Here is a 12,229-nt window from a genome sequence, read left to right as displayed (position 1 = left end):
GAACAAGTTCTCATTTGCAACTGTGACCTGGCCAAGATAAAGCAAAGCAGTTCGACACATACAACAACACAGAGTTACACATGGAATAAACAAACATACAATCAATAATACAGTAGAAAACTCTATATACAGCATGTGCAAAGGAGGAAGGATAAGAGAGGTAAGGCAATAAATAGGCCATGGTGGCGAAGTAATTACAATACAGCAATTAAACACTGGAATGGTAGGATGTGCAGAAGATGAATGTGCAATTTGAGATACTGGGGTGCAAAGGAGCAAGATAAATAAATACAGTATGGGGATGAGGTAGATTGGATGGGCTATTTACAGCTCTGACAGCTGGTGCTTAAAGCTAGTGAGGGAGGTAAGAGTCTCCAGCTTCAGTGATTTTTGCAGGTTGTTCCAGTCATTGGCAGCAGAGAACTGGAAGGAGAGGCAGCCAAAGGAAGAATTGGCTTTGGGGGTGACCAGTGAGATATACCCGCTGGAGCGCGTGCTACGGGTGGGTGCTGCTATGGTGACCAGTGAGCTGAGATAAGGTGGGGCTTTACCTAACAGAGACTTGTAGATGACCTCGAGCCAGTGGGTTTGGCGAGGAGTATGAAGCAAGGGCCAGCCAACGAGATCATACAGGTCGCAGTGGAGGGTAGTATATGGGGCTTAGGTGACAAGACGGATGGCACTGTGATAGACTGCATCCAATTTGTTGAGTAGAGTGTTGGAGGCTATTTTGTAAATGACATCGCCGAAGTCGAGGATCGGTAGGATGGTCAGTTTTACGAGGGTATGTTTGGCAGCATGAGTGAAGGATGCTTTGTTGTGAAATAGGAAGCCGATTCTAGATTTAATTTTGGATTGGAGATGTTTAATGTGAGTCTGGAAGGAGAGTTTACAGTCTAACCAGACACCTAGGTATTTGTAGTTGTCCACATATTCTAAGTCAGAACCGTCCAGAGTAGTGATGCTGGACGGGCGGGCAGGTGCTGGCAGTGACTGGTTGAAGAGCATGCATTTAGTTTTACTTGCATTTAAGAGCAGTTGGAGGCCACGGAAGGAGAGTTGTATGACATTGAAGCTCATCTGGAGGTTAGTTAACACAGTGTCCAACGAAGGGCCAGAAGTATACAGAATGGTGTCGTCTGCGTAGAGGTGGATCAGAGAATCACCAGCACCAAGAGCGACATCATTGATGTATACAGAGAAGAGAGTCGGCCCGAGAATTGAACCTTGTGGCAGTCTCTGAGGTCCGGACAACAGGCCCTCCAATTTGATATACTGAACTCTATCGGTGAAGTAGTAGGTGAACCAGGCGAGGCAATCATTTGAGAAACCAAGGCTGTTGAGTCTGCCAATAAGAATGTGGTGATTGACAGAGTCGAAAGCCTTGGCCAGGTCGATGAATACGGCTGCACAGTAATGTCTCTTATCGATGGCGGTTATGATGTCGTTTAGGATCTTGAGCGTGGCTGAGGTGCACCCATAACCAGCTCTGAAACCAGATTGCATAGCGGAGAAGTTACGGTGAGATTCGAAATGGTCGGTAATCTGTTTGTTAACTTGGCTTTCAAAGACCTTAGAAAGGCAGGGTAGAATAGATATAGGTCTGTAGCAGTTTGGGTCCAGAGTGTCTCCCCCTTTGAAGAGGGGGATGACCGCGGCAGCTTTCCAATCTATGGGAATCTCAGACGATACGAAAGAGGTTGAACAGGCTAGTAATAGGGGTTGCAATAATTTCGGCAGATAATTTTAGAGAGGGTCCAAATTGTCTAGCCCGGCTGATTTGTAGGGGTCCAGATTTTGCAGCTCTTTCAGAACATCAGCTATCTGGATTTGGGTGAGTTTGTAATGGAAACAAAAAATCTGTGTGCTCATTGGACAAGTTTTGGATACAGCATAGCACCTCCCTGTTTCCCTCCATTTCAAAGTGTTTCTTCTCTACTGAACAGGACCCAGCAGAATGAGGAGAAATGCAGTCCCACTGCCCCCTGGGAGTTCGCAGAGTGAACATTGAGCGTGTGTCCCAAATGCCACCCTATTCAATGTACTTCTTTTCATCAAGGCCCATATGCCTCTGGTCAAAAGTAGTGCACTATATAGGGAACAGGGTGCCATTTGGGACGCACACTGAGCAAGCAGCATAATCTGGTCCCCTAACTGGCCTCATGACAGGAAGTGACAGTCAGTGGCAGGTCACAATAGAGTTTGGTTTCTCATTCTCACCACATTTCCCTCACTACGGCCCGTTAAGCCGCCCCTCCCCCCAGCATTTCCTGGGTTACAGATAGCCTGGTAAGTCCCAAATAACATCCTATTCTCTATATAGTGCACTACTTTTAACCCTATGGACCCTGGTCAAAAGCAGTGCACTATAAAGGGAATAGGGTGCCATTTGTGACGGAGACCCTCTGTAACTCCCTCCTGAGATGTGTTTGAATCAATAAGAATGTCATTTTAAAGTACTCAGCAGAAGCCACAATAATGCAGCCTTAAGTTAGATGAAACTGTCATCATAGTGAATTGTGACATTCATTTCCCCATGGACTCTGTTTGTCAGGTTGCCAATACTGGTACTGTTCAACAGAAATGCTGATTAAACACCACCCAGAGCATATGATTTTGCCCACTGTGATCCTAAAATTCAATGGTTCTATATGTAATTCTATGATTTGACAAAGCTAGGCCATGACAAAGTGAGATGGGTACAGGCAAATAGTAGGGCGCAGGGGTATGGTGTGGTTGGGTTTGTTGTGGTGAACAAGCAGATCTCTCCAGTGACTCAGACAGATGTGTTGTGTGGGTTCGTTCCCCTGATACCCACACAAAGGGACTGCTGGGTTCGTTCCCCTGATACCCACACAAAGGGACTGCTGGGTTCGTTCCCCTGATACCCACACAAAGGGACTGCTGGGTTCGTTCCCCTGATACCCACACAAAGGGACTGCTGGGTTCGTTCCCCTGATACCCACACAAAGGGTCTGCTGGGTTCGTTCCCCTGATACCCACACAAAGGGACTGCTGGGTTCGTTCCCCTGATACCCACACAAAGGGACTGCTGGGTTGCATTGCTCTGCTCAGTGAAGCGCTGTGCTCTGCGAGGCTGTGCTGTCTGCTGGGCACCATCCCTGCCAGTCCCCTGGGACTGAAACACTGACGCCACAACTTTATTCTTACATCTTGAGAAGCCACTTTTAATTTCTATTCACAGACAGAAGCATTGAGAGGGTTTACATGAACTTGTTTGCCTTGCAGCTGCATTATAACTGTCAATAGCAGGCTTCAGTGTAACGGATACTGCCCTCTCTCTCTCTCTCTCTCTCTTCCTGCAGTGTAGTTTATCCAGACCATACAGAGACAGGGCATGCATCCCAAATGGAACCAATTCTCTATGTAGTGCACTACTTTTGACCAGGGCCCTATGCCATTAGGGAGTAGTGCACTATAAAGGCAATAGGGTGCCCTTTAGGATGCAGACAGTCATTCTGGGTGTTTGAATAATGGTTTGACTGATGCACTGCAGAGCCTGACCTAGAACTACTGCCACAGGTCTCTACCTGAACAGTGATGAGGACACAGTCTGTCTATGTCAACTTCTAGAGAGAAACAATGGGGGTAAGAAGAGGGGGAGAGAGAGCAGGGAGAGAGCGAGAGCGGAGAGAGAGCGGGGGGAGAGCGGGGAGAGAGCGGGGAGAGAGCGAGAGCGGGGGAGAGCGAGTGAGAGGAGAGCGAGCGAGAGCGGGGGAGAGCGAGAGCGGGGGAGAGCGAGCGAGAGCAAGCGAGAGAGAGCGAGAGAGAGCGGGGGAGAGCGAGCGAGAGCGGCGGAAAGCGAGAGCGAGGGAGAGCGAGCGAGAGAGAGCGAGTGAGAGCGGGCCAGAGCGGGGGGAGAGCGAGCCAGAGCGGGGGGAGAGCGAGCCAGAGCGGGGGGAGAGCGAGAGCGGGGAGAGAGCGAGAGCGGGGGGAGAGCGAGCGAGAGCGGGGAGAGAGAGAGCGAGCGAGAGCATATTCGTTGTTCTGTGGAGAATCATTCTGATGATGAATAAGAAACTATTGGCAGCTGTTCCTCTACTATGGCTTGTTTTAAGTGCTTGTGTTGTATATCCCACATTCAATAACACACCCATTGACCACATGGAAACATCTAATGCTTAAACAATAACACACCCACTGACCACTCAAATAAAAGAAGCAATTTGTGGTTCATGTTCCATCAAACTTTCAATTCCAGAAGCAGCAACACTCAGGACATAAAGGTGTTGAATTCCAGATGGAGCTAGTCTATTACTGTGAGGGCTGTACTGCACGTACCAGTGATGGTCCCGGCATCTCTGTAGACGGTGGTGACGTCATCGGGGGCCGAGACCTCACTCACATACTGCACTTCGCGGGGGCCGTGCGCGCTGGGGTAGTTTGGCTGCGGATTGGAGGGTTCCCTGTGGGGAAGGGCGGAGGTGGAGGTGTTGTGGTGCGAAGCTGCGGTGTCCAGCTTGCTGGATGAGTTTCACAGGAGAGCAGTATGTGCCATGGGCAGGGCCAGCAGCGGGTGTCAGGTGGAGGGAGAGAGGCAGCAGCGGCTATACACCCTGGATCACACCGTACCTGACTACACCACCACCTGACTACACTACTCCACCACCAGACCAGATCACTTCCTGTAGACGGAACCTGGGAGGAGAGAAGAGAAACATGAATTGGGTTGCCAGGCAAATTCAAAAGGACCCACAGGACAGATGTTTAAATAATCAATAGGAAAGCAGGTCAGGTCACAGCAGGTCACTGTATCCCCTGGTTCAGGAGGGAAAATAACCAGCCTCTATTGTGGCTCTGTTCAGAAACAACCTCTCAGTCTGAGGAACTTCATGTATATAAACAAGTGCCTAGGTGTTAGGACCTATAGGGGCTAGGGGTTATGGACTAGGGCTTGTTCATGGAACGGGCCCATGTAAGACGGGTAGCAGCCAGCAGGATGTACTATGGGAGGGGTGAAGGATGGAAGGACCTGTTTTCCACTCAGAACATAAATGTTGGTGAGCCTCAACTTTCTCTTTCACTGTCTGGTGCTTGCAGAAGTCTGTTTGAGTATTTATAGCCCTATCAAACCACATGGGAGACTGGTAAGACATATCAACAACAGCTTTGATGTCCTTTTCACACTTCAGGAGAAGTTACAAGACTGATATTAAGCTGTGAGAATGTCAAGATAAAGTGGAACAGTAAAACCAAATAAAAAACATTTATTCATTTTAGGGTGCAGTAATGCAGAGAAGGTTTTGAACCTCCCTGTCCCAGTTTTGCTAGTACTGAGAAACAGAACATCAACAGTGTGAAATTAGAAAATACTTCATAAAATGTAGGACATGATTATAACTTAAAGCCACGTTGTGAAGAAGGTAACATGTCTGTTGGTCTTAAGGCGTCAGCATGCCTCAGTTCGGCTGGCGGCTAGCCGCCACATCTAAGATGTTGGGTGCAGTATTTCTCAATAAAAAATGTGCATGAAAACTAGTCGTCTCTCGTTGAATGACAACATATACTTTATTGAAGAATCCTTACAGTTGACCAATCATGGATGAAGGGACATGCACGTCGGCTCCTGAACTTTGTCTGGCCTCGAGAAAAAATGTGTGCCCGAACAACGAACAAAACCCTTACCCAAGTCCACAACGAACAAAACCCTTACCCAAGTCTACAACGAACAAAACCCTTAACCAAGTCCACAACGAACAAAACCCTTACCCAAGTCCACAACTAACAAAACCCTCACCCAAGTCCACAACTAACAAAACCCTCACCCAAGTCCACAACTAACAAAACCCTTAACCTGTTGGGGCTAGGGGGCAGTATTTTCACGGCTGGATAAAAAAACGTACCCGATTTAATCTGGTTACTAATCCTACCCAGTAACTAGAATATGCATATACTTATTATATATGGATAGAAAACACCCTAAAGTTTCTAAAACTGTTTGAATGGTGTCTGTGAGTATAACAGAACTCATTTGGCAGGCAAAACCCTGAGACAGATTCTGACAGGAAGTGGATACCTGATGTGTTGAATTACCTTTAAGCCTATGCCATTGAAACACACAGGGGCTTATTAATGTTTTGGCACTTCCTATTGCTTCCACTAGATGTCACCAGCCTTTACAAAGTGTTTTGAGTCTTCTACTGTGAGATCTGACCGAACAAGAGCCTTGGAACGGTGATGGCCGATTAGACTCTGGCGCGCGAGGTCATGTTGGCTACCCTCGTTCCAATACGTTTTAAAAGAGAATGCATTCGTCCACCTTGAATATTATTCATGTTCTGGTTAAAAAAGGCACTAATGATTTATGCTATACAACGTTTGACATGTTTGAACGAACGTAAATATATTTTTTCCCCTCGTTCATGAAGTGAAGTCCGGCGGGCTTAGATCATGTGCTAACAACACGGAGCTTTTTGGACATAAATGATGAGCTTTTTTGAACAAAACTACATTCGTTATGGACCTGGGATTCCTGGAAGTGACATCTTATGAAGAGAATCAAAGGTAATGGATGATTTACATAGTATTTTCGATTTTTGATCTCTCCAACATGGCGGTTAGTCTGTATCGCAAAGCGTATTTTTCTGGGCGCAGTGCTCAGATTATTGCAAAGTGTGATTTCCCAGTAAGGTTATTTTTAAATCTGGCAAGTCGATTGCGTTCAAGAGATGTAAATCTATAATTCTTTAAATGACAATATAATATTTTACCAATGTTTTCTAATATTAATTATTTAATTTGTTGTGCTGACTTGACTGCCGGTTATTGGAGGGAAACGATTTCCTGAACATCAACGCCATAGTAAAACGCTGTTTTTGGATATAAATATGAACTTGATAGAACTAAAAATGCATGTATTGTCTAACATAATGTCCTAGGAGTGTCATCTGATGGAGATTGTCAAAGGTTAGTGCATAACTTTAGCTGATTTTATGGTTTTGGTGACGCCTGTCTTTGAATTGACAAAACATTACACACAGCTATTGTCAATGTACTCTCCTAACATAATCTAACTTTATGCTTTCGCCGTAAAACCTTTTTGAAATCGGACAACGTGGTTAGATTAAGGAGGTGTTTATCTTTCAAAGGGTGTAAGATAGTTGTATGTTTGAAAAATTTGAATTTTGACATTTATTTGGTTTCAAATTTGCCGCTCTTGAAATGCACCTGCTGTTGATAGGGTGCACCACAGGTGGCACGCTAGCGTCCCACATAGCCCCAAGAGGTTAACCAAGTCCACAACTAACAAAACCCTCACCCAAGTCCACAACTAACAAAACCCTTAACCAAGTCCACAACTAACAAAACCCTCACCCAAGTCCACAACTAACAAAACCCTCACCCAAGTCCACAACTAACAAAACCCTCACCCAAGTCCACAACTAACAAAACCCTCACCCAAGTCCACAACTAACAAAACCCTTATCCAAGTCCACAACTAACAAAACCCTTACCCAAGTCCACAACTAACAAAACCCTTAACCAAGTCCACAACTAACAAAACCCTTATCCAAGTCCACAACTAACAAAACCATCACCATAATACTTGCACAAACTCTTCTGAACGGTTTCGTCTAAGAAGCATGCGGATGCCTTTAGATAGACCATGACACAACAGGACGCAAAATAAAAAGGTGCAGAATCAGGTAGAGTTTTTTTATAGGCTAGGTAATACAACATTAAAGTTGACAAAAAAAAAGACTGACAAAACAAGCAAAACACAGGAAGGGTCCAAAATCTAAAAAGATATATACCTTAGTCTACTAGTATCAACAATATATTCCCTAATTCCATGCATAGGCTTCATTCCAAACCAAACAACACAAGGTGCTCGACGTCACCCTGTGCACGGTAAATACTGGCAAGCATTCACATGCGCACTACAACACACAGCTGATCACGGGATCGGCCGGTGGAAGCGCAGCAAAACAAACTTGAAAATTAAAAGTGATTAAATGAAATAAAGAACACCTCTAAGTCGTAAGTCTTTGCCAATGAGCTCTTAAACATCGCAGAGGATTACATAGCTGATATATTTCATCTTTATTTTAACAGGGGGTCATGCTGAGACCAAAGTCTCTTTTAAAGATATATACACTACACATCAACACATATTCATATTACACACCATATCTACCTAGATACAGTAAGAGGTTACTGGCTGTAACGGCCGTCATCAGAATTAGACCAAGGTGCAGCAGAGGATGTGTTCATCATTAGAATTTTAATTCAAAAAGAGAACACTTTACAAAAACGAAACAAAAACGACCAGAAACAGTCCTGTCAGGAAACACACTGAACAGAAACAATTACCCACAAAACCCAAAGGAAAAACATGCTCCTTATGTGTGACTCCCAATCAGCAACAACGAACTTCAGCTGTGCCTGATTGGGAGCCACACACGGCCCAAAACAAAGAAATACAAAAACATAGAAAAAGGAACATAGAACGCCCACCCAATGTGCCTAACCAAAATAAAGAACAAAAACCCCTCTCTATGGCCAGGGCGTTACAGTACCCCCCCCCAAGGTGCGGACTCAAAACCTGACTCTGAAGGGGAGGGTCCGGGTGGGCCTTCTTACGGCGGCGGCTCAGGTGCGGGACGTGGCCTCTGCTCCACCCTCGGCGTCGCCCTCTTAGGTGGCGCACCTGGCCGCGCCGAAGGTCTGGTGGGCGACCCTGACTGCGCCCGGCTGGCGACCCTGGTTGCGCCCGGCTGGCGGGCGTCCCTGGCGGCACTGACCCAGGATTCACCAGGCTGAGGAGACATGTAAGAGACCTGGCCCTAGGCGCAGGCACAGGACTCACCAGGCTGGCGGGCGGCTCTGGCGGCTCCGGACAGGCGGGCGGCTCTGGCGGCTCCGGACAGGCGGGCGGCTTTGGCGGCTCCGGACAGATGGGTGGCTCTGGCGGCTCCTGACAGGCGGGCGGCTCTGGCGGCTCCTGACAGGCGGGCGGCTCTGGCGGCTCCTGACTGGCGGGCGGCTCTGGCGGCTCCTGACTGGCGGGCGGCTCTGGCGGCTCCTGACTGGCGGGCGGCTCTGGCGGCTCCTGACTGGCGGGCGGCTCCGGACTGGCGGGTGGCTCCGGACTGGCGGGCGGCTCTGGACTGGCGGGCGGCTCCGGACTGGCGGGCAGCTCTGGCAGCTCCGGACTGGCGGGCAGCTCTGGACTGGCGAGACCCACTGGAGGCCTAGTCCAAGGAGGCGGCACAGGAGAGACAGGGATGGGGAGACCCACTGGAGGCCTGGTCCGTGGAGCAGGCACAGGACTGACCAGGATGGGGAGACCCACTGGAGGCCTGGTCCGTGGAAGCGGCACAGGAGAGACCAGGATGGGGAGACCCACTGGAGGACAGGTCCGTGGAGGAGGCACAGGCTTAACCAAGATGGGGAGACCCACTGGAGGCCTGGTCCGAGGAGGAGGCACAGGATAAACCGGGCTGTGGGGGAGCACTGGAGTTCTGGTACGGACGCTCTTTACCCACACTCCAGGCTGAATGCCCACTTTGGCCTGGCACGGGCGGAGAGCAGGCATTGGGCGAACTGGACCCTCCCAGCGCCCTGGAGACACAGTGCGCAGAGCCGGTGCAGGATACCCTGGCCCGAAAAGGCGCACTGGAGACCAGACGCGCTGAGCTGGCACAACCCGTCCTGGCTCGATGCCTGCCCTCGCATGGCACTTGCGGGGGGCTGGTATGTAGCGCACCGGGCTTTGAACGCGCACTGGGGACACCGTGCGCTCCACAGCATAACACGGTGTCTTACCAGTACCACGCTGCTTCCGGTAAGCACGGGGAGTTGGCGCAGGTCTACCGCCTGACTCCGCCAATCTCCCCTTGTGCCCCCCCCAAATTTTTGGGGGGGCTGCCTCTCGTGTCTGCTGCGCTCCCTTTCCTCATACCAGCGCCTCTCAGCTCTCGCCGCCTCGATCTCCCACTGCGGGCGGCGATAATCCCCAGCTTGAGCCCATGGTCCTTTACCGTCCAGGATTTCCTCCCAAGTCCACGATTCCAGATAGCTCCTCTCCTGGTTCTTCTCCTTGCGCTGCTCCTTCCTCCGCTGCTTGGTCCGTTTTTGGTGGGTAATTCTGTAACGGCCGTCGTCAGAATTAGACCAAGGTGCAGCAGAGGATGTGTTCATCATTAGAATTTTAATTCAAAAAGAGAACACTTTACAAAAACAAAACAAAAACGACCAGAAACAGTCCTGTCAGGAAACTGTTTAGTCAGCGTGGTGGATTAGGTTACTGACCTGATAGAACTGTGGAGTCAGCGTAGTGGCTTAGGTTACTGACCTGATAGAACTGTGGAGTCAGCGTGGTGGATTAGGTTACTGACCTGGTAGAACTGTGGAGTCAGCGTGGTGGCCAAGGTTACTGACCTGATAGAACTGTGGAGTCAGCGTAGTGGCTTAGGTTACTGACCTGATAGTACTGTGGAGTCAGCGTGGTGGATTAGGTTACTGACCTGATAGAACTGTGGAGTCAGAGTGAAAGATTAGGTTACTGACCTGATAGAACTGTGGAGTCAGCGTAGTGGCTTAGGTTACTGACCTGATAGAACTGTGGAGTCAGCGTAGTGGCTTAGGTTACTGACCTGATAGAACTGTGGAGTCAGCGTGGTGGATTAGGTTACTGATCTGATAGAACTGTGGAGTCAGCGTGGTGGATTAGGTTACTGACCTGATAGAACTGTGGAGTCAGCGTGGTGGATTAGGTTACTGACCTGATAGAACTGTGGAGTCAGCGTACTGGCTTAGGTTACTGACCTGATAGTACTGTGGAGTCAGCGTGGTGGATTAGGTTACTGACCTGATAGAACTGTGGAGTCAGCGTGGTGGATTAGGTTACTGACCTGATAGAACTGTGGAGTCAGCGTAGTGGCTTAGGTTACTGACCTGATAGAACTGTGGAGTCAGCGTAGTGGCTTAGGTTACTGACATGGTAGAACTGTGGAGTCAGCGTGGTGGATTAGGTTACTGAGACAGAATGGACAGCTGATCGTCCTCGCAGTGGCAGACAACGTGTAACAACACCTGCACAGGATCGGTACATCCGAACATCAGACCTGCGGGACAGGCACAGCATGGCAACAACAACTGCCTGAGTTACACTAGGAATCCCTCCATCAGTGCTCCCTCCATCACAATCCCTCCATCAGTGCTCAGACTGTCCGCAATAGGCTGAGAGAGGCTGGACTAAGGGCTTGTGGACCAGTCGTAAGGCAGGTCCTCATCAGACATCACCGGCAACAACGTCGCCGATGGGCACAAACCCACCGTCGCTGGACCAGACAGGACTGGCAAAAAGTGCTCTTCACTGGCGAGTTGCAGTTTTGTCTCACCAGGGGTGACGGTCGGATTTGCGTTTATCGACGAAGGAATGAGCGTTACACCGAGGCCTGTACTCTGGAGCTGGATTGATTTGGAGGTGGAGGGTCCGTCATGGTCTGGGGCGGTGTGTCACAATATCATCGGACTGAGCTTGTTGTCATTGCAGGCAAGACATGCTCCTCCCTCATGTGGTACCCTTCCTGCAGGCTCATCCTGACATGACCCTCCAGCATGTCAATGCCACCAGCCATACTGCTCGTTCTGTGTGTGATTTCCTTCAAGACAGGAATGTCAGCGTTCTGCCATGGCCAGTGAAGAGTCCGGATCGCAATCCCATTGAGCACGTCTGGGACCTGTTGGATCGGAGGGTGAGGGCTAGGGCCATTCCCCCCAGAAATGTCTGGGAACTTGCAGGAGCCTTGGTAGAAGAGTGGGGTAACATCTCACAGCAAGAACTGGCAAATCTGGTTCAGCCCATAAGGAGGAGATGCACTGCAGTACTTAATGCAGCTGGTGGCCACACCAGATACTGACTGTTACTTTTGATTTTGACTCCCCCTTTGTTCAGGGACACATTATTCAATTTCTGTTAGTCACATGTCTGTGGAACTTGTTCAGTTTATGTCTCAGTTGTTGAATCTTATGTTCATACAAATATTTACACATGTTAAGTTTGCTGAAAATAAACGCAGTTGACAATGAGAGGACGTTTCTTTTTTTGCTGAGTTTATATGCATAAGACAAGGCTGTGCCGTTGCTTGTCACAATTTTTTGCTGTAAATTCCCTTTTTACAGCTGCTAAACCTGAACAAAGGGTCAACTGAGGGCATCATACAGGTGTGTATGTGAAAACAGATCTCGCTCACACACACAC

The 12,229-nt window shown here is 48.8% G+C and overlaps 1 protein-coding gene across 1 annotated transcript in view; it reads right to left on the bottom strand.

Annotated features, from left to right (window-relative positions):
* The window catches only part of LOC106591343 (trafficking kinesin-binding protein 1), a 116,131-nt gene that overhangs the window by 79,038 nt on the left and 24,864 nt on the right, over window positions 1-12,229 (bottom strand). The window contains exon 2 of the mRNA XM_045697989.1: window positions 4,303-4,659. The gene's annotated coding sequence lies outside the window, so the exon portion shown is untranslated. The remainder of the gene's footprint in view (window positions 1-4,302; window positions 4,660-12,229) is intronic.

The sequence above is a fragment of the Salmo salar genome, chromosome ssa02 (assembly GCF_905237065.1).
Source record: "Salmo salar chromosome ssa02, Ssal_v3.1, whole genome shotgun sequence".
In the NCBI taxonomy this organism is placed as follows: domain Eukaryota; kingdom Metazoa; phylum Chordata; class Actinopteri; order Salmoniformes; family Salmonidae; genus Salmo; species Salmo salar.
Note: the sequence above shows the minus strand (reverse complement) of the source record. Positions and strands in the feature narration are given on the sequence as shown.